This window comes from Heptranchias perlo, chromosome 24 (genome assembly GCF_035084215.1).
Source record: "Heptranchias perlo isolate sHepPer1 chromosome 24, sHepPer1.hap1, whole genome shotgun sequence".
Classification (NCBI taxonomy): domain Eukaryota; kingdom Metazoa; phylum Chordata; class Chondrichthyes; order Hexanchiformes; family Hexanchidae; genus Heptranchias; species Heptranchias perlo.
The window spans coordinates 45917889-45939221 of record NC_090348.1 but is presented as its reverse complement, the minus strand read 5'-3'; the positions used below and the strand labels follow the sequence as shown (position 1 = coordinate 45939221).

Genomic DNA, 21333 nt, shown 5'->3' with positions numbered 1-21333 from the left:
TTCTCTGCACCCTCCCCAATCCCTTTTTTAAAATTCATTCTCGGGATATGTTCATCGCTGACAAGGCTGGCATTTATTGCCCATCCCTCGTTGCCCGCTGAGGTGGTGATGGTGGGCCTTATTCTTGAACTGCTGCAGTCCGTGTGGTGAAGGTGCTCTCACAATGCTGTTAGGTAGGGAGTTCCAGGATTTTAACCCAGGGACAATGAAGGAATGGCCGATGTATGTCCAAGTTGGGATGGTGTGTGTGACTTGGAGGTGATGGTGTTCCCATGCACCTATTGCCCTTATCCCTCCAGGTGGTATAGTGTGTCCCAGTTATTTAAGAGGAAGCTGGGCATCAACATTTAAATCTTACTTTTTATTTCTGGATTTTGCAAGACATGATGTGTTTGTGGGAACACAAAAATGTAAGCATTTTGTTATTTCTATTGTGATTTATACACAGACATTACTCAAAACAAACCCTTTCACACTATTAGCTAACTGCATAATTAATTCTATATATCAAAAATTCCATTAGGCAATTCCCTTTCTTTGCTCAATGAATTATTTGTCAAAGCGTGAATCTGTTACATTGCATTTTTAATTTGAGACAAATTAATGCTGTATTCTTCACGACATGGCAAATTACAAGTCATTACATATTCATTAAAAACTGTTGTCCCTTTGAGGATTAAAACGCATTATCCTTTCTTCGTCCAATATCAAAATTAGAGCACCGGAAAAAAAAATTGCAACCTTCATATCCATTTCACACTCAGATTAATGGGCCTTGTTTACAAATGCCAATAATTCTGATTCGCACTATGAAAACAGTGTACAGCAAGCTAACCAAGGAAATTTTACAGCATCCTATTGAAGGGGATGTGCAGGCCTCTCCTCAGTCACTGGATGTGTGCTGCGATGAAAAACTTACATTGCTACTAGATGCAGGTGACTTGATTTGAACTCTTAAGATGTAGAACTTGGCAGCTCGAGAGTGGCAGAAGGCTGGTTCAGACCTGAAGTGGACTTTTAAATCTCATCAGTGCCACTGGGGGTGGGAAGCGAAGAGGAGAGAAGCACCATAACTTGGAGGTTAAGGCACTTACCCCCACACTGGAGAGACGGAGGGGTTAGGACCTGGAAGGACCTTCCCAGATTGTACAGAGTTGGCTGGTCTCAGGCCTACTGAGTTCTTCATATTAACAGCTGCCATATGGAAGGTTTCAAGAAATGCAGAAAAATGTCATATTTGTTGCTTGATGAGCAAAAGCTAGCTATTTTTGATTTGCAGAAATAGTACAGAGGAAGAAGCAGAACAGGTCACAAAGAATGTAAGGCAGTAAGAAAATAGAGAAAGAAACAAAGATCCCAAGGTGCGTCGTGAAGATCATAGTGGTGGAGTCCCAACACATGCACCTTCAACATGCAAGCTAGATAAAGGTTTTATTTCCAGCCTTGCCCCTCTCTGATCTATGAATGGAATGTCACCAATTACAAAAGACACTGTACATTATAACAGCAGCAATAATATAGTGACAGAACAATACATAAAATGAAAACATTCTGGTCACAAATGATATACACACATCACCATGTTTCTCAGTATTGTGGGTGTGATCAGAATAACTCACAATCAGACATGTAAACCTAACAGGGCAAGGGGGTCATTTACTCCAAAGGGACAATCTGAAGTATGGAGTGGACCTCTCTTACAACCCTCTCTTTGGGAGTTACACTAAAAGTAATCTTTTTGGGGAAGAATACAATAGCTTTCCTGCCGTGAAATTGGATCATTTGAACATTGATGTGCGAATCCTTAACGCCTTTGTAGGAAATTCCTTTGTCCACTCGTAACAAAGACTAAGTCTGTTTATTTGAAATAAATTAGTATCCCTGTTAAATAAAGGAGGGGAGCAAAAAAATTGATAATAACAACATTTATTCGTGCCTTGCAATCTATAATACATTGATTAAAAATCCACAGGATCTACCACAATGAATGAAAAGCAATTTAGTGTTCTGATGAAAGGTCATCGACCTGAAACACTAACTGTTTCTCTCTCCACAGACGCTGCCTGGCCTGCTGTGTGTTTTCAGCATTTTCTGTTCTTATTTTAGTGTTATTCTCTGTTGAATATTTGTAGAAAAATATTCATTTAATATTTTAACTACTTTATCTTCTTCAGTTTTTCCATCAGTTGTATCTTTGAGTTCTTATTTCTATCCTAACCACACTTTTCCCGCTCTGATATTGGGGAAAGTGCTTAACACTGTTAACTATAATCATTCCTAGGGCCTATTTACAGCTTTACTATTTAACCTGCTTTAGTAAATTCCTATGATGCACCCCCTCCTTGTTCAGCCTTGGCTCAGTTGGTTGCACTCTTGCCTCAGAGTTCAAGTGCCACATAATCTAGCTCGACATCTCCATGTAGAACTGGTGCTGCATTGTCAGAGGTGACTGTCCTTTGAATGAGACATGAAACAGAAGCATGTTGAGGTGGGCGTTAAAGATTCCACAAAACTATTCAAAAAGGAACAAGAAGATCTACTAGTGACCTGGCCAACATTTCTCCCTCGAACAATACCACCAAAAACAGATTAAGTGGTCTATTCTTGTTGTTTGTGGGGTTTTGCTATGTGCAAAATGGCTGCTACATTTACCTATGCAGCAAGATAATTCAATTCAATTCAAAATAATTCATTGTACATCTTTAGGGACATGATAAAGTGCTATAAAAATGCAAGTGGGTCTTTGTGCTGTAAACTTGGTAAATTTTGTAAGGTCTAAACATCTCAATGCTATGGTATTGGTGGATCATTGGAACATAGGAATTGCTAGACGAAAAAAGACCAAAATCCATCTAGTTCACCTTCTACTATCCTGGTAGTCGCGTGATACAATGATAATGGAGTTGTTGACTAGTCATTGCCAATATGAAATTGAGGTATATTGTCGTGACTGTTCCCCAGAGGATCCAATGCTTCTATATCACTTGTAAAGACTAGGTCTAGATGTGAACTACCTCTAGTGAGGTCCTTGACACTTTGTACCATATTCTGTTGACTCACTTCAGGTATCACCAATTTTTAATGAGTTGAAGTTATCTGATATTACAGCGTTATTGTCTGTACATATTATCTCTCATAATGCCATCATCTTTATCCTGCCCAGAAGCCTGTTAACAGATCCCTATTGTTAACTCAAGCCAGACTATATCATTTTTTCTCTTCCCCTGGGGATACAAAACCAACTTCCTTAATTTCCAAATGATCCTGACCAGGTTTGCTATCCTACTCCCCCATCTTTCAATCCTTCCTAAACATCCTACACTCCTACATATTGAATTCATTCCCATATTACCAATTTGCTCCCTCTACTGAAGGCTTCGACTCCTTGCTGACATACAGCTCCATGGTTACTGGCCATTCTCCTGTACCTCACCCAAATTGCCATTATTCATATGCAAGTCTTGACACTACATATAACCAGGCGAAAGAACAAGGGTGGAAGGTCCCCATTTTAGTCAAGCCCAATCCTGACTTCATAAAATCACAAAGTTACGGCACAGGCAGCCATTCGGCCCATTGTGTCTGCGTCGGCCGAAAAATAGCTATCCCGCTTAATCCCACTTTCCAGCACTTGGTCCGTAGCCCTGTAGGTTACGGCACTTCAAGTGCACATCCAAGTACTTTTTAAATGAGTTGAGGGTTTCTGCCTCTACCACTCTTTCCGGCTGTGAGTTCCAGACTCCCACCACCCTCTGGAGGAAAAAATTTCTCCTCAGCTCCCGTCTAATCCTTCTACCAATTACTTTAAATCTATGCCCCCTGGTTACTGACTCCTCTGCTAAGAGAAATAGGTCCTCCCTATCCAATCTATCTAGTCCCGTCATAATTTTATATGCCTCAATTAAATCTCCCCTCAGCCTCCTTTGTTCCAAAGAAAACAGCTCCAGCCATTCCAATCTTTTCTCATAGCTAAAATTCTCCAGCCCTGGCAACATCATCGTAAATCTCCTCTAGTGCACACTGACATTTTCCAGCTGGAGTATGTGGGCAATTATCAGCAGTGGGATCCTGGCTGTTTTTTCCGCCCTTAGGGTTGTGGAGGCACTGCCCTAGCTGAGATCAGCTAACTCAGTACAGACCAGAGATCAAACGGTTCCTTCCTTGTCTGTATGACCAGCTACTCTTTGGGTAAGCTTGCTGTGCCATTAGGAAAGCCTTGAGCTTTGTTTCTCTAACCTCTAACATATAATGCCTTGCTGCTGTAAATGCCTCTAACTCAAGCATCTTAGTCCTAATGCTTCTACATTAGGTAAATAGGCACTTAATGATGACTTTCCTTTTTTCTTTAATTGTTAAATTTCTGTTTACATTACCTGGATTTACTTTACTTTGTTATTCTCCCTCTCCTGACCATTCTCCCAGTTTTGGTTATCTATAATTAAAGTCTTCGCCCCTCAACCTTGATATCTAGTTAAATGAACCTTCCCCTACTTTAATAGTTGATCTCTCTGATTGTGCCCTGTTTGCGTGCAGTCCATCTCTTGCACAGGAATCCAATTTACCCCCTGAACAATTCCAGTTATTTATAAATCCACCAAGACTTGACTTGCGCCAACTGGCTAGTTGCTAATTTACTTCCACACCTCTATTCCTGAACTCTTCGTTTTCCAAAGATCAGTATTAGCCCAGCTTTACAGAACCTCTCCTCTCGGTTCCTGACAATATGCGTAAACCTATCTTGGAGCACTTCTTCCCATGGTCATTAATTCCCATATGGACTCCAACCACTGTCGCCTCTCCTACATTGGCTCATCCACCATCTCAAGATCCGCAATCTCAGCGCTTGATGACTAATCACAGCCCTATTAACTATTATGACAAAAGTAACTGTCCAATTGCACCACTGAGTCATCTACTGCTACAATGTCTATTCTCACACCACAACCTCATCCCCTGTTCCATTAAGCTGCTCCGATTCTTCCTCAGTTCCTTCTCTCTCTTCCCGAGTGGCACCCTCAGTGCTACTCAGTGCCTGAAACCCGTTTCACTGTTGGTTGCTGGACTACTCCATTGCTGTTCTCACTTTTGGTATTGCCCTTTTTGTAATGCTGCCCTTTCAATGCCTCTTTAAAAGGTGCTATATAAATGCAAGTTATTGTTGTCTTTCCTTAACGCAGCCTAATCTCTGCCTCCTCGGACAGCCTTTTTCTACCTCTTCTCCACATACTCTGAGTTCACCTCTTCTAGTTGTCCTCACACTCAGCTGTCTTCCTATTCAGTGCCGCACCTGCCGTATTGCATGTGTGAATCTTTCAAACTCACCAAGTCCATAAGTACATGGAGCCTACTCTCCAAATCCACTATCCCCTCCTTCAGCTTCTTAATCACCAAACAATGTTTGCGACAATAGCCCTGTCTGATCTCCTCAGCTCTGACGACTGTATACGTATCACAGTGTACACAGGCCATAGTTCTCATTTCAGCTTCCATTTCCTGGAGCAGCTGAGGCCCAGGTCTAAACGTATTTACAAACTTTTCTCAACCGTAAAATATTCTTCAAACTTAAAATTCCTTTTCTTTAAAGGGGAAGGAAGGGTGAGAAGCAAGTACTCATTAATTCAGCTAAAACTACTTTGTATTTGACATTTTTTTTTCAAAACATCAATTCTGTTGCTCGCACGAAAACCTTTGAGTAAAGATCTCCCTTGCTGTCAGTGGCAATATTGCAGTAAGTGCTTTATTGTAAAATAACTGGCTCACCGTATCTATTGTTGGGGGTGGGGGAAGAGAAAAAAGAACAGGAGCTTGAATGGAATCTCATCTTGGCCATCATCTTCAAATGCAGCAAAATAAAATCCACATGGCAGCTTTGCAGCAGAATGCTAGACCCTCCAGTTTGAGGTTAAAATCCTTGTCTTGTGGTGCTCTTATATTTATCATGGGGTACTGGACAGAGAATCATGCATCTGGGTGCCACTCACCCAGTATTTAATTTGGAGTGGGTCACCAACCCCTATGGGGCTCATTGGAAAGTTATCCCAGTACCAATACAAGAGAAATATAAGATTAAGATTTGAACCTCCAACTGGGGGGGGGGTGACTAGCATTCTGCTGCAAAGCTGCCGCGTGGATTTTATTTTGTTGTATTTGGAGGAGACGGCCAAGAAGAGATTTCATTCATAGAATGGGGGCCCATATTTCTCATTGCCGCCAGCAGCCTCTCCAATCCAAGAAAAGTCAGGGCCAGGATGCAGATAGCATTACGGAGTTTACCTCCTTTATATTACTGGGCACCAACTGGAGTAACACTAACTCAGTTAGTGTCAGCTGTGCCTCAGTTGGTAGCTGTAAACAATTTTACAACACCAAGTTATAGTCCAGCAATTTTATTTTAAATTCACAAGCTTTCGGAGGCTTCCTCCTTCGTCAGGTGAACGATGTGAAAATCGTTTTCACATCGTTCACCTGACGAAGGAGGAAGCCTCCGAAAGCTTGTGAATTTAAAATAAAATTGCTGGACTATAACTTGGTGTTGTAAAATTGTTTACAATTGTCAACCCCAGTCCATCACCGGCATCTCCACATCAGTTGGTAGCACTCTCGACTCTGAGTCAGAAGGTTGTGGGTTCAAGTCCCATTCCAGGAGCTTGAACACAAAATTTTGGCTGACACTCCAGTGCAGTACTGAGGGAGCACTGCACGATCGGAGGTGTCATCTTTCAGATGAGACGTTAAACTGAGGCCCCGTCCGTCTTCTCAGGCAAATGTAGAAGATCCCATGGCATTATTTCGAAGAAAAGCAGGGGAGTTCTCCGTCGTGCCGTGGCCGATATTTATTTCTCAACCAACATCACTAAAACAGATTATCTGGTCATTATCACTTGCTGTGTGCAAATTGGCTACCACGTATCCTACATTATAACAGTGACTGTACTTTAAAAAGTACTTCATTGCTATAAAACACTTTGGGACGTCCTGAGGTTATGAAAGGCACGATATAAATGCAAGCCTTTCTTTCCTTCTAACATGCAGCTGACAGCACATCAATTAAAAATTAACAAGTTCAAACCCCAAACACAGGCCATTCTTAAGAGGCCCAGGTTTCTTCTGCATCTGAGCTGGATGTACCAGAATCGTAGTCATGAAAAACAAAGGGGCCGAAAGTACACCTTCCCCAAGCAGAAACTTGTACTCCAGCATTCACTTGCACTGGGAATTCAACATGCTGTAGCTAATTTGCTTGACACTTATTCAGGGCATTGTGTTTACTAGCAGATGTGAAATTCAATGTGGTAGAAAAACCAATTTGTGTGGAGAAATGCGGTTTTATATTTACAGTAATAGAAGAATTTATCACTGTTTAAAGAGAGCAGAGTATGACATTTACACTGGATGGAACTGAACAGACAAGGAATAATAATGAGCTGCTAATCTGACCTGTTCAAATGAACAATTAACCTCTCATTAATCTGCTGTTTAAATGTGCCTCGTGTATAAAGAATGGACTAAACACAGGCCAGCCTTCCCAGCGAAAGACACAGGAGTGCAGGACCGCACCATGTCCAAACCCTACTGGAGCTACAAGTTTAGCTGTTTTAGCTTTTGTGTCTCCAATTTTCTCTGCTTCCGATAATGGTATTCCACAGGGATCAGTGCTGGGACCACTGCTGTTCACCATTTACATCAATGATTTGCACTGGGGAATCGGAAGTACAATATCAAAATTTACAGATGACACCAAATTGGGGATTATAATTAACACTGAGGAAGACCGTGACATTAATGAACTTGCAGAATGGGCATGTAAATGGCAAATGAATTTCAACATAGATAAGTATAAGGTGGAGCGTTTTGGTAGGAGGAATAAGGAAATGGGTAGAGGCGCGAAGGGATCTAGGAGCACACATTCACAAATCATTAAAAGTAGCAACGCAGGTTAACAAACAACAACTTGAATTTATGTAGCGCCTTTAACTTAGTAAAACGTCCCAAGGCGCTTCACAGACGCGATTATCAAACAAAATTTCACACTGAGCCACATAAGAAGATATTAGGACAGATGACCAAAAGCTTGGTCAAAGAGATAGGATTTAAGGAGCGCCTTAAAGGGGGAGGTTTGTTAACCTGTGTTGCTACTTTTAGTGCCTTGTGAATGTGTACCCCTAGATTCCTTTGTGCCTCTACCCATTTCCTTATTCCTCCTATCAAAACGCACCACTTTATACCCACCGTGGCTAGCTAAAGGAGTTAAGGAGAGTATTAGATTGAAAGAAGAGACCTATAACGTTGCCAAGAGTAATAAGCCTTGAGATGGGAGAGTTTTAGAAACCTACAAAGAATGACCAAAAAATTGCTAAAAAGGGAGAAAATAGAATATGAAAGTAAACTAGCAAGAAATATGAAAACTGATTATAAGAGCTTCTACAAGTATGCAAAAAGGAAGAGAGTAGCAAAAGTAAACGTTGGCCCCTTAGAGGCTGAGAAAGGAGAAATTATAATAGGGAATCAGGAAATGGCAGATGCGTTAAACAAATATTTTGCATCTGTCTTCACAGTAGAAGATCCAAAAAGCATACTAAAAATACTGGGGAACCACGGGGTAAATGAGAGAGAGGAACTTAAAACAATTAATATCGCTAGAGAAAAAGTGCTCGACAAACTAATGGGACTAAAAGCCGACAAATCCTCTGGACCTGATGGCCTACATCCGAGGGTTCTAAAAGAGGTGGCTGCAGAACTAGTGGATGCATTGGTTATGATCTTCCAAAATTCCCTAGATTCTAGAACGGTCTCAGTGTACTGGAAGGTAGCAAATGTTACCCTACTATTCAAGAAGGGAGGGAAGAGAGTAATCAGGGAACCACAGGCCAGTTAGCCTGACGTCGGTCATCAGGAAAATGCTGGAATCCATTATTAAGGAAGTGGTAACAGGGCACTTAGAAAATCATAACATGATTAGGCTGAGTCAACATAGTTTTATGAAAGGGAAACTGTGTTTGACAAATTTATTAGGGTATTTTGAGGATTTAACTAACAGGGTAGATAAAGGGGAACCAGTGGATGTAGTATATTTGGATTTTCAAAAGCCATTCGATAAGGTGGCACATAAAAGGTTGTGAGACAAGGTAAGGGCTCATGGGGTTGGGGGAAATATATTTGCATGGATAGAGGATTGGTTAAAGGACAGAAAAGAGAGTAGGGATAAACGGGTCATTTTCAGGTTGGCAGGCTGTAACTAGTGGGGTGCTGCAAGGATCGGTGCTTGGGCCTCAGCTATTTATAATCTATATTAATGACTTAAATGAAGGGACCAAATGTAATGTATCCAAGTTTGTCTGACAATACAAAGCTAGGTGGGAAAGTAAGCTGTGAGGAGGACACAAAGAGTCTGCAAAGGGACATAAACAGGTTAAGTGAGTGGGCAAGAAGGTGGCAGATGGAGTATAATGTGGGGAAATGTGAGGTTATTCACTTTGGTAGGAAGAATAGAAAAACAGACTATTTTTTAAATGGTGAGAAATTATTAAATGTTGGTGTTGAGAGAGACTTGGGTGTCCTCGTACAAGAAACATAAAAAGTTAGTATGCAGGTACAGCAGGCAATTAGGAAAGCAAAGGGCATGTTGGCCTTTCTTGCTAGGGGGTTGGAGTACAAGAGTAAGGAAGTCTTACTACAGTTGTACAGGGCTTTAGTGAGACCTCACCTGGAGTACTGCATATAGTTTTGGTCTCCTTATCTAAGGAAGCTTTCGGAGGCTTCCTCCTTCCTCAGGTGAACTGTGTGGACATTTCCACACCGTTCACCTGAGGAAGGAGGAAGCCTCCAAAAGCTTGTGGAATTTAAAATAAATTTGTTGGACTATGACTTGGTGTTGTAAAATTGTTTACAATTGTCAACCCCAGTCCGTCACCGGCATCTCCACATCATATCTAAGGAAGGGTATACTTGTCTTGGAGGCGGTGCAACGAAGGTTCACTGGATTAATTCCTGAGATGAGAGGGTTGTCCTATGAAGAGAGGTTGAGTAGAATGGGCCTATACTCTCTGGAATTTAGAAGAATGAGGTGAACTAATTGAAACATAAGATTCTGAGGGAACTTGACAGGGTAGATGCTGAGAGGTTGTTTCCCCGGCTAGAGAGTCTAGAACTAGGGGGCATAGTCATAGGATAAAAGGGGTCAGCCATTTAAGACTGAGATGAGGAGGAATTTCTTCACGCAGAGGCTTGTGAATCTACCCCAGAGGGCTGTGGATGCTCAGTTGTTGAGTATATTCAAGGCTGAGATAGACAGATTTTTGGACTCTAGGGGAATCAAGGGATGTGGGGATCAGGCAGGAAAGTGGAGTTGAGATCGAAGATCAGCCATGATCTGATTGAATGGCGGAGCAGAATCAGGGGGCTGTATGGCCTACTTCGGCTCCTATTTCTTATATTCTTCTGAGAGAGAGGTAGATGGGCAGAGGGGCTTAGGGAGGGAATTCTAGAGCTTAGGGCCGAGGCAGCTGAAGGCACGGCCGCCAATGGCGCAGCGATTAAAACCGGGGATGCGAAAGAGGCCAGAATTGGAGGAGCGCAGAGATCTCGGAGTGTTGTAGGGCTGGAGGAGGTTACAGAGATAGGGAGGAGCGAGGCCATGGATGGATTTGAAAACAAGGATGAGAATTTTAAAATACAGGCGTTCCCGGACCGGGAGCCAATGTAGGTCAGCAAGCAAAGGGGTGATAGGAGATCTGGACTTGGTGTGAGTTAGGATACGGGCAGCAGAGTTTTGGTTGAGCTTAAGTTTATGGAGGGTGGAAGATGGGAAGCCAACCAGGAGACCATTGGATTGTCCAGTCTGGAGGTAACAAAGGCATGGATGAGGGTTTCAGCAGATGAGCTGAAGCAGGGGTGGAGATGGACGATGTTAGAGGTGGAAGTAGGCTGTCTTGGTGATGGAGCGGATATGTGGTCAGAAGCTCATCTCTGGGTCAAATAGGACGCCAAGGTTGCAAACAGTCTGGTTCAGCCTCAGACAGTGGCCAGGGAGAGGAATGGAGTTTGCGGTGGGGACCGAAGACAACGTTTTCGGTCTTCACAATATTTAGTTGGAGGAAATTTTTGCTCATCCAGTACTGGATGTCGGACAAGCACATAAAAAGTGGAAACAAAGCACAGGGGTTCATTTCTGGAGGAATAGAATTCAAAAGCAGAGAACTTGTGTTAAACTTGTATAGAACTGTGGTTAGACCACACTTGGGAGTACTGTGCACAGTTCTGGTCTCCATATTACAAAAAGGATATAGAAGCACTGGAGAAAGTGCAAAAATAATTTACAAGGATGATACCAGAACTGAGTGGGTACAACTATAAAGACTGAACAGGCTGGGGTTCTTTTCTCTAGAAAAAAGACCAAGAAGTGACCTGATAGAGGTCTTTTAAACTATGAAGGGGTTCAATAGGGTCGATGTAGAGCAGATGTTTCCACTTGTGGGTGAGACCAAAAATAGGGATCATAAATATAAGACAGTCACTAATAAATCCAACAGAGAACTCAGGACAAACTTCTTTACTCAGAGTGGTGGAAATGTGGAATTCGCTACCACATGGAGTAGTTGAGGCAAATAGCAGAGATGCATTTAAGGGGAAGCTTGATAAACACATAGGGGAGAAAGGAATAGAAGGATATGTTGATAGGGTGAGATGAAATAAGGTGGGAGGAGGCTCATGTAGTGCATAAAAACTAACACAGACCAGTTGGGCCGAATGGCCTGTTTCTGTGCTGTAAAATTCCATGGAATGTTGACAAGCCTTAACTTACAGTTCCACTAGTCATTCGGTCCTGAGTCTGGATAATAAGCATTGACAAAAGCCAAGCCCGATCCTATCCGTACACACACACACACACTTCTCAACAGGAGTCACTGGATAATAATTAGCAGCAGGAAACGTGGACAGTTGTGTTTGTCTCCAGGGCAAGGAAAGGTGCCAGGAATACTCCTACCACCGCCCCGGCTAAAATGGGCTAACTCAGCACAGACTAGGCAGCAAACCTGGGACCTCAGTTATACACTGCCTTGATCAACTGAAAGGAATCTTACAACACCAGGTTATAGTCCAACAAATTTATTTTAAAATCACAAGCTTTCGGAGATTATCTCCTTCGTCAGATGAATGAATGAAAAGGTTCTCAAATCGCATATCTTATACTATGTTGGGACAGCATCACACCAATTCAAACAGGCCAGTCACGGAGAACAGCACGTCCCAGTACACTAGATATACATTGTGTCTATTACACAGGCAGGCAGAAAGAAACTCAAAATGGCAGAGAGAGAGAGAGAATTTTAAAAAACATATAAATTTTTTCCCCCTTTTTGCTGGTGGGGTTACGTGTAGCGTGACATGAACCCAAGATCCCGGTTGAGGCCGTCCTCATGGGTGCGGAACTTGGCTATCAACTTCTGCTCGACTTCTTCACTGCACAGGACCTCCAACCAACGCTATACACCAGATACATCGACGACATTTTCTTCCTATGGACCCACGGCGAAGAATCACTGAAGAGACTACACGATAACATCAACAAGTTCCATCCCACCATCAAACTCACCATGGACTACTTCTCAGAATCGGTTTCTTTCGTGGACACACAAATCTCCATCAAAGACGGGCACCTCAGCACCTCACTCTACCGCAAGCCCACGGACAACCTCACGATGCTCCACTTTTCCAGCTTCCACCCCAACCACGTCAAAGAGGCCGTCCCCTATGGACAGGCCCTACGAATACACAGGATCTGCTCAGACGAGGAGGAACGCGATGGACACCTACAGACGCTGAAAGACGCCCTCGTAAGAACGGGATATGCCGCTCGACTTGTCGATCGACAGTTCCGACGGGCCACAGCGAAGAATCGCATAGACCTCCTCAGAAGACAAACACGGGACGCAACCAACAGAGTACCCTTCGTCGTCCAGTACTTCCCTGGAGCGGAGAAACTACACCATGTTCTCCGCAGCCTTCAACATGTCATCGATGACGACGAACACCTCAAACAGCAAGGTGATAAGTGACCAGATAATCTGTTTAATTTATGTTGGTTGAGGGATAAATATTGGCCAGGACACTGGGGAGAACTCCCCTGCTCTTCTTTGAATAGTGCCATGGGATCTTTTACGCCCACGAGAGGGCAGACGGGCCCCCCGGTTTAACGTCTCATCTGAAAGATGGCACCTCCATTGGAGCAACGTTCCCTCAATACTGCACTGAAGCATAAGCCTGGATTATGTGCTCAAGTCGCTGGAGTGGGACTTGATCCCATGACCTTCGGAGTCAGAGGCGAGTGCGCTACCCACTGAACCACGGCTCACACCTAATAATACCTGAGTAATACCTGACTGACATGGTCTAGTTCCACATATGATAAAGGACCACATAGTTGAGGTACTGGAGAAAAACTGGAAGAATGAAATGCTGTGTAAAAGTTTGAGTATAATGAAGACAGCAGGTGCTGCAGCAAAAATGGTTCCCAACAGACAACATAATAGCACAACAGCTGAAATTCTGGCGACCATGAGTGTAAAACTTCCAATGAAGGGATAACAACCATTGTGAAAATACTCACTCATAGCTTTCTATAGAAATGAGTGGGGTTGGGCAGCAGGATAGAAGAATTTGGGGTCATTTAGAAAGCTATGCTGATTAACCCCACAAGGCCGCTGCCTCCTGATTATCTGATCCCTGTTAAGGTGCTGGAGTTGGGCGGGGAGCTAATACATTATCTTTTGGCTTTTCTCTCTTCTAAGCACTAATAGACCTGCTGTGTTTTTCCACCATTTTCTGTTTATTTGTAGAAACCGGATGGCGCAATTCTGATTTTATTCATCAACTTTTTTTCCACTTTGTAAAGGATTTTTTTTTTTTTGCAGGCTGTTGGTTAAGGAATGCTCAGTTAAGAAAGAAAGAACGTGCACTTCTACAGCACCTTTCGCAATCTCAGGAGGTTCCAAATGGTTTCACAGCCAGTGAAATACTTTTGAAGTGTAGTCACTGTGGTAATGTAGGAAACGCAGTAGCCAATTTGTGCACAGCAAGGTCCCACAAACAGCAATGTGATGATGACCAGATAATCTGTTTTGGTGATGTTGAGTGAGGGATAAATATTGACCAGGACACCAGGGAGAACTCTCCTGCTGCTCTTCCAATAGTGCCATGGGATCTTTTACATCCACCTGAGAGGGAACCTCGGTTTAACGTCTCATCTGACAGTGCAGCATTCACTCAGTATTACACAGAACAAACCTTTCACCATCCATATTTATAGGCCAGCTATATTCAAGTCCTGATGAATCATATGAATCTTGTCATATCTTAATGTGATGTTTGGTTTGACCCCACAAGGCCACTACCTCCTGATTATTTGATCCCCGTTAAGGTGCTGGGGTGGGCGGGGAGCTATATTTTTGACCTAATATTCTGTATTTTATAAAGTTCTGGATTATTTAAGATAAACAGAGATTTTGAAGAGTTTGGAAAGTTGGACCATGTGATTTGAAGCGAACAACTTAACTTTGCGTAGTAGAAGGGGAAGTTTTGCAGACAGGAAGCTCAAACCAAATTCCACATTCATAGGCCACTTATATTCAAGGACCTGATGAATCATATGACTTGTCAGATCTTAATGTGATGATTGGTTTGACCCCCCCCCCCCCCCCCAAGGCTGCTACCTCCTAATTATCTGATCCTCCTGTTAAGGTTCTGGTGGTGGGTGGGGAGCTATGAATTGTTCGCTCCAAATCACAAGGTCCAACTTTCCAAACTCTTTAAAATCTCTGTTTATCTTAAATAATCCAGAACTTTATAAAATACAGAATATTAGATCAAAAATTTAGCTCCCCGCCCACCCCAGCACCTTAACGGGGATCAAATAATCGGGAGGTAGTGGCCTTGTGGGGTCAAACCAAACATCACATTAAGATATGACAAGATTCATATGATTCATCAGGACTTGAATATAGCTGGCCTATAAATATGGATGGTGAAAGGTTTGTTCTGTGTAATACTGAGTGAATGCTGCACTGTCAGATGAGACGTTAAACCGAGGTTCCCTCTCAGGTGGATGTAAAAGATCCCATGGCACTATTGGAAGAGCAGCAGGGGAGTTCTCCCTGGTGTCCAGGTCAATATTTATCCCTCACTCAACATCACCAAAACAGATTATCTGGTCATCATCACATTGCTGTTTGTGGGACCTTGCTGTGCACAAATTGGCTACTGCGTTTCCTACATTACCACAGTGACTACACTTCAAAAGTATTTCACTGGCTGTGAAACCATTTGGAACCTCCTGAGATTGCGAAAGGTGCTGTAGAAGTGCACGTTCTTTCTTTCTTAACTGAGCATTCCTTAACCAACAGCCTGCAAAAAAAAAAATCCTTTACAAAGTGGAAAAAAAGTTGATGAATAAAATCAGAATTGCGCCATCCGGTTTCTACAAATAAACAGAAAATGGTGGAAAAACACAGCAGGTCTATTAGTGCCTAGAAGAGAGAAAAGCAAAGAGATAATGTATTAGGCAGCGATGCTTCATCAGAACTCACCCAAAGTGCTGATCTGCATTTTCCCTCCAGCCCGATTTTATTCTAGGATTCTCAATTTTAAAAAAGCCTCAGTGTTGACTCCTGTATATATTGAATACATACTGGGTAAAAGGTATTCACCCATTTGGTAATGCATGACCCCTGTATGTTTATGCTCTACATTTCTTGCCCAATGTAGCAGAGCATGCAACATTTAAAAGGACAAGCTATTGCTGGTGATGAAGGAGTTGGAACTCATTGGCCCGGTGTTTGAGAAAGGTACACTCACTGAATAAGTGGCATAACTTCTCCCACAGGTCTCTTGTACAAGTACAAGTACAACTCCCAGGTGATACCTGTACAAACAATGCCTTTGATGAATACTACCTGTCCAATTTTTTCTTTTGTACATCAAGCCAGAAGGAGACGAGCAGAGAATCCATATTTGGCTGCATGTTAACCACGGATTCAAATCAGTATTTGAAATCAATTTTAAAGCAATGTCTGGAAATGGGAGTTTTTATATACACATCTGAAGTTGCAGTAAATTCCAAGTAATTCAGCAATAATTAAAACATTTCACTGAAGACTGAGAATCAGACGTGCCCATATCTTGTCATTATCTCAAAAGATACACCATCTATTCTGGTGGGGAGGGATTGGCTCCATTGGTGTGGGAAGTCTTCCAGTATCTCCACCAAATGACTATCCTAAATAGGGAGGGTTGGCAGGCAATGCAACCCTGGCCAGGCCGATTCCTGTGCTTGTCCAATATCAACAGAGGTCACTCAATGTCAATCAGAAGCAGGGACCCTAACTGAGCTTTCCTCATTCCAGCCCAAGGATGCCAAGACCAATTGTGCCCATCAGCTGCCCTGGGCGAAGTCAACACTGGGGATCAAGTCCAAGACCTTCCGGCTGTGTCTCACTAAGCACTACACTGACTAGGGCTCATACCCATGAGTGGAGCCCAGGACCCTTTTTAATTGTTTAGATATGCAGCGTCCCCCATTGACACTGGCAGTGGATCAGGGAGAAGGACCAGATTTTGAAGAATTTCTTCTGGTTCAGTCTCAGGGAGTACATGTTTTTTTCTCAGACTGGGCTATCTTCCATAGTACCTCAATCCACAGTGACTAGGGCTGGGAGCCCTCTTGCCACCATCTCAGTGGGAGGCACCAGTGGACTGTAGTTAGAATTCCTGAGTTGGGGGTGGGGGTGGGGATGGGTCACCATGGGCCGACCTAGGAGGCAGTGTGCTCAGTTTGGCTGAAAAGGGATGCATGGTGTTTATGGATACCACACAGCGTCTCCTGCTACGATGCAGTTGTTTTTGGAGGAAATGGGGAGGGAAGAGGAAGAAACAGAGAGGGAAGAAGAGATTACAGATGCCCTCAAGGAAGAGCACTGTACTATTCAGCTGGTTGAATACCTTCTGTGTCATATAGAAAGTGAGAGAGCAGCACCAATTATGGAAGGGAACAGTTCAATTATTACACTCATTCAGAAACATTCAGCTATAAGACAAGTTGCTGCCGATCTGCTAACAAGACACTGACGTGCCAAAATAGGCTTTTAAGTAATTATTGGCTGCTGATTAATCTGTCTTGAGTACAGATTGACCTGTACCACTCCAGCCAATGTGACAGGTCACATTACTCAAATTGGGATATGTTCATCCTCTTTGCTCTCCTTTGTGCACGCACAGGTACAAGGGAAATTTTCTGTCTCACTTTTCTCCCTTCCTGTCCTGTGTCATAGGGTACAATTCCCATGGTGCTGGTTCTCCTCTAATACCATGCCCAGGAGGCCATTCTACATGTCCAAGCATGGACGGCGAGTATTTATAAGCTATTTGACAGAGGGAGGGATCATACTGACCTTGTTCTCAACCAACATCAACATATGCATTTACCAACTGGGGTCAGTGAATAGAGATCAGGAGAAAGCAAGAGCTCTAGCTGAATTTTACTCTACCTAGCCAAGGTTGCTGTAGACTCATTGGAGTACCATTGCTTGCTTTCAAGCAACATGTCCCGGAGCTACAGTTTACACAGTGACCGTCAGGTATATGGGTTGCAATGGTGCAATGTAAATGCACTTCCTTGTGAAAATCTTAGAAATTAAAGGAGTTAAGCGCTTAAGTTTAATTTATAGTGACACATTTTGGTAGGAAGAACGAGGAGTGGCAATATAAACTAGAGAGCACAATTCTAAAAGGGGTACAGGAACAGAGATCTGGGGGTATATGTGCACAAATCGTTGAAGGTGGCAGGGCAGGTTGAGAAAGCGGTTAAAAAAGCATATGGGATATTGGGCTTTATAAATAGAAGCATAGAGTACAAAAGCAAGTCAGTCATGATGAACCTTTATAAAACACTGGTTCGACCACAACTGGAGTAGTGTGTCCAGTTCTGGGCACCGCACTTTAGGAAAGATGTGAAGGCCTTAGAGAGGGTGCAGAAAAGATTTATGAGAATGATTCCAGGGATGTAGGGAATTTAGTTACGTAGATGGAGAAGCTGGGGTTGTTCTCCTTGGAACAGAGATGGTTGCGAGGAGGTTTGATAGAAGTATTTAAAATCATGAAGGGTCTAGACAGAGTAGATAGAGAGAAACTGTTCCCATTGGCAGAAGGGTCAAGAAGCAGAGGACATAAATTTAAGGTGATTTGCAAAAGAACCAAAGGTGACATGAGGAAAAACTTTTTTAAGCAGCGAGTGGTTAGGATCTGGAATGCACTGCCCGAGGGGGTGGTGGAGGCAGATTCAATTGTGGCTTTCAAAAGGGAACTGGGTAAGTACTTGAAAGGAAAAAAAACTTGCAGGGCTCCAGGGAAAGGGCAGGGGAGTGGGACTAGCTGGATTGCTCTTGCATAGAGCTGCCACGGACTCGATGGGCCGAATGGCCTCTTTTTGTGCTGTAACCTTTCTATGATTCATACAAATAAGTTCACAAAAAGAGAAATAAACTCAAAGCTGGGAGGGGTTGAACTCTGCTGAGAGGAGGGAGAGAAGCCAGAGAAAGTCCAAGAAAGAGAGCAGGGAGGGAGGGAGAAAAAAAAAGTGAACACAAACCTTCCTCCCCATTTCTCCTGAAGGTGCCAATCTTGCAGGTCACATTTCCAGACACTGGCTGTCTCCTATTACCAACTTTTTAAACCATGCGTACCACAGCCGAGTTCAATCTTGTCCTCACTTGACGTCCACATGTTCACTTTTGGTAAGGGCCGAACTAACATGGTCAGTAGTGGGAACCCCACTGATTTTTCCTCTCCCTCACTCATGGTGCTGTGGCCAATGTGGGCCCTATTAATACCTCCAACTGTTGCTGACTATGACCATATGGACTTTCAAGCTGAGTCTGCAAGGTCATCAGATTTCAGTCCGTGGGGGGGTCTGGGATACCGTGTGCCATGACTTTAGTCTCAATAATTCTGTATTCTATATTTTTCCATATTTTGATTTATTAGCAAATGATCAATGCTGCTGTATATACCAATGAATATTTGCTGTAATGTTTTTCTTTGGACAGTTGACACTATCTGTTGGAAGTTAAGAAAGGGAGACCATGGGAGTGTGCCAATATTTACAGAGGGATCTTGGGAGTGTGCCAATATTTGTGAGGTGTCCCCAGGAGTATGCTACAATTTAGAGGATTCCCCACAAAAATGTTTAAAATCTACTCCTTTAGAACCATCAATTACTACAATGCACACTTATAAATTCAGGTTGAAAAATAAGTCCCCAATCTCGGTCAATGTGTTGGGGAAGTACCAATAAAAAGTTAGGCATTGTCCTCTTGGTGGGTGTGGGCTGCGGAGGGGGGATTGTCGAGCTTTCACTGGGCTTGTTGGTGAATTGGTGCCAATACATTATAGGAAAAATTGAGCCCAAATCAATACATGCAATGTTCCTACTCATCACCTCAAATTTCTCCCACCATCCAGAACGGAAACGACCAGTATTTCACCCTAGTGTTACACCACTCCAAATACACACTCTCGACACCAAACAAGGGAGGCTAAAATCTATAAATGTATTGTTTGGTGTTTCTCACAGTTCAAGTGGACTTTTCCCATACCCACCATACACTTTACTGAAAGTTGAGTCACTGCACTAGAGCAGTTTGCTTTCATTCTTTCCTCGACCAGGGATTGTGTTATTGCTTGGTGAGATGCTGGTGTCGTCCCCAATGGAAAAAAGGGATATTTCATAAATAAAATTCAGCAAAATTAATATAAAGATGCATACATGTTTTCAATTCTTTAGTTACACTTGAGAAGGAGCCACAAAAAATATAACGCAATCTGATGGTGCCATCTCTTTAGAACAGACCAATCGAGAACTTTTATCCCTGCCTGCTCATAGCAGACTCGCAGCAATCAATACACTCAAAGCAACAGTTTGGCAAGGTCTTTCCGAGTGTTCAACATGCACCTTGTGGTGATGATCACAGAGGATACCAAAGGAAGTGAGCTATCAACTGCTGTCGCTGTTCAGACAAACTGTGCAAGTCACGAGACAAAACGAGTCCTCCAGGTCCTGTGGTGAAACATTCCTCAACCCTTATACTAAATCAAGTACTTCAAACCATTCTCTGCAACAATAGTTAAGTATAGCTGTGCTTAGCATTATGAGGTAGTGTCGCTCTGGATATAATCTTAGGCAATGAGTTCATTTGTGCTTAAGAAATAACCAGCGTTTAAGGCAGGTGGGAGGGGGGGAAAAAAAACATCAGACTTTATTTTTTTTTTAAAAAGGTTCAACAATATATAACAATAGGTCCATTGGGGCATTCAATGCCCAGTATCCTACTCTAATTCAATCCTGTACAATACTGTGCACAGTTCTGGTCTCCAAATTACAAAAAGGATATACAGGCACTGGAGAAGGTGCAAAAAAGATTTACAAGAATGATACCAGAACTGAGAGGTTATAACTATCAGGAAAGACTGAACAGGCTGGGGCTCTTTTCTCTAGAAAAGAGAAGGCTGAGGGGTGACATGAGAGAGAAAGGAATAGAAGGAAATGCTGATAGGGTTGGATGAAGTAGGGTGGGAGGAGGCTCGTGTGGAGCAGAAACACCAGCATAGAGCAGTTGGGTTGAACGGCTTGTTTCTGTGCTGTAAATTCTATGTAATTCTTCTTGGGTTCTCTTAAGATCGGAGCAGAGTGGCGCAGCGGCAGCGTGCTGGGCCCATAACCCAGAGGTCAATGGATCGAAACCATTCTCTGCTAGCAGTGTGATTAACTTTTCACTAGAACTAGGGGGCATAATCTTAGAATAAGGGGCTGCTCTTTCAAAACTGAGATGAGGAGAAACTTCTTCACTCAGAGGGTGGTCGGTCTGTGGAATTTGCTGCCCCAGGAAGCTGTGGAAGCTACATCATTAGATAAATTTAAAACAGAAATAGACAGTTTCCTAGAAGTAAAGGGAATTAGGGGTTATGGGGAGCGGGCAGGAAATTGGACATGAAGCTGAGTTCGGATCGGTCAATGCCCTGTGGGTGGCGGAGAGGGCCCAGGGGCTATGTGGCCGGGTCCTGCTCCGACTTCTTGTGTTCTTTAGATTTGTGGTTGGGATCAGATCAGCCATGATCTTATTGAATGGCGGAGCAGGCTCGAGGGGCCGATTGGCCTACTCCTGCTCCAATTTCTTATGTTCTTAACTGTGGAACTCTTCACCTCTCTCTACCTTCCCTTCCTCCTACATCCTTCAGGTTTTTAAAACATTTCTACTTAATTCACCTCGACTTCTGTCTTACTCCTCC

At 43.0% G+C, this 21333-nt stretch overlaps 1 protein-coding gene and 1 non-coding gene across 2 annotated transcripts in view; one reads left to right on the top strand and one right to left on the bottom strand.

Moving 5' to 3' along the window:
* snd1 (staphylococcal nuclease and tudor domain containing 1) overlaps window positions 1–21333 on the bottom strand; it is an 813248-nt gene that overhangs the window by 140701 nt on the left and 651214 nt on the right. The window lies entirely within an intron of this gene.
* On the top strand, window positions 20729–20800 carry trnam-cau (transfer RNA methionine (anticodon CAU)). Its single transcript has one exon. It is a non-coding gene; the product is annotated as a tRNA-Met (tRNA).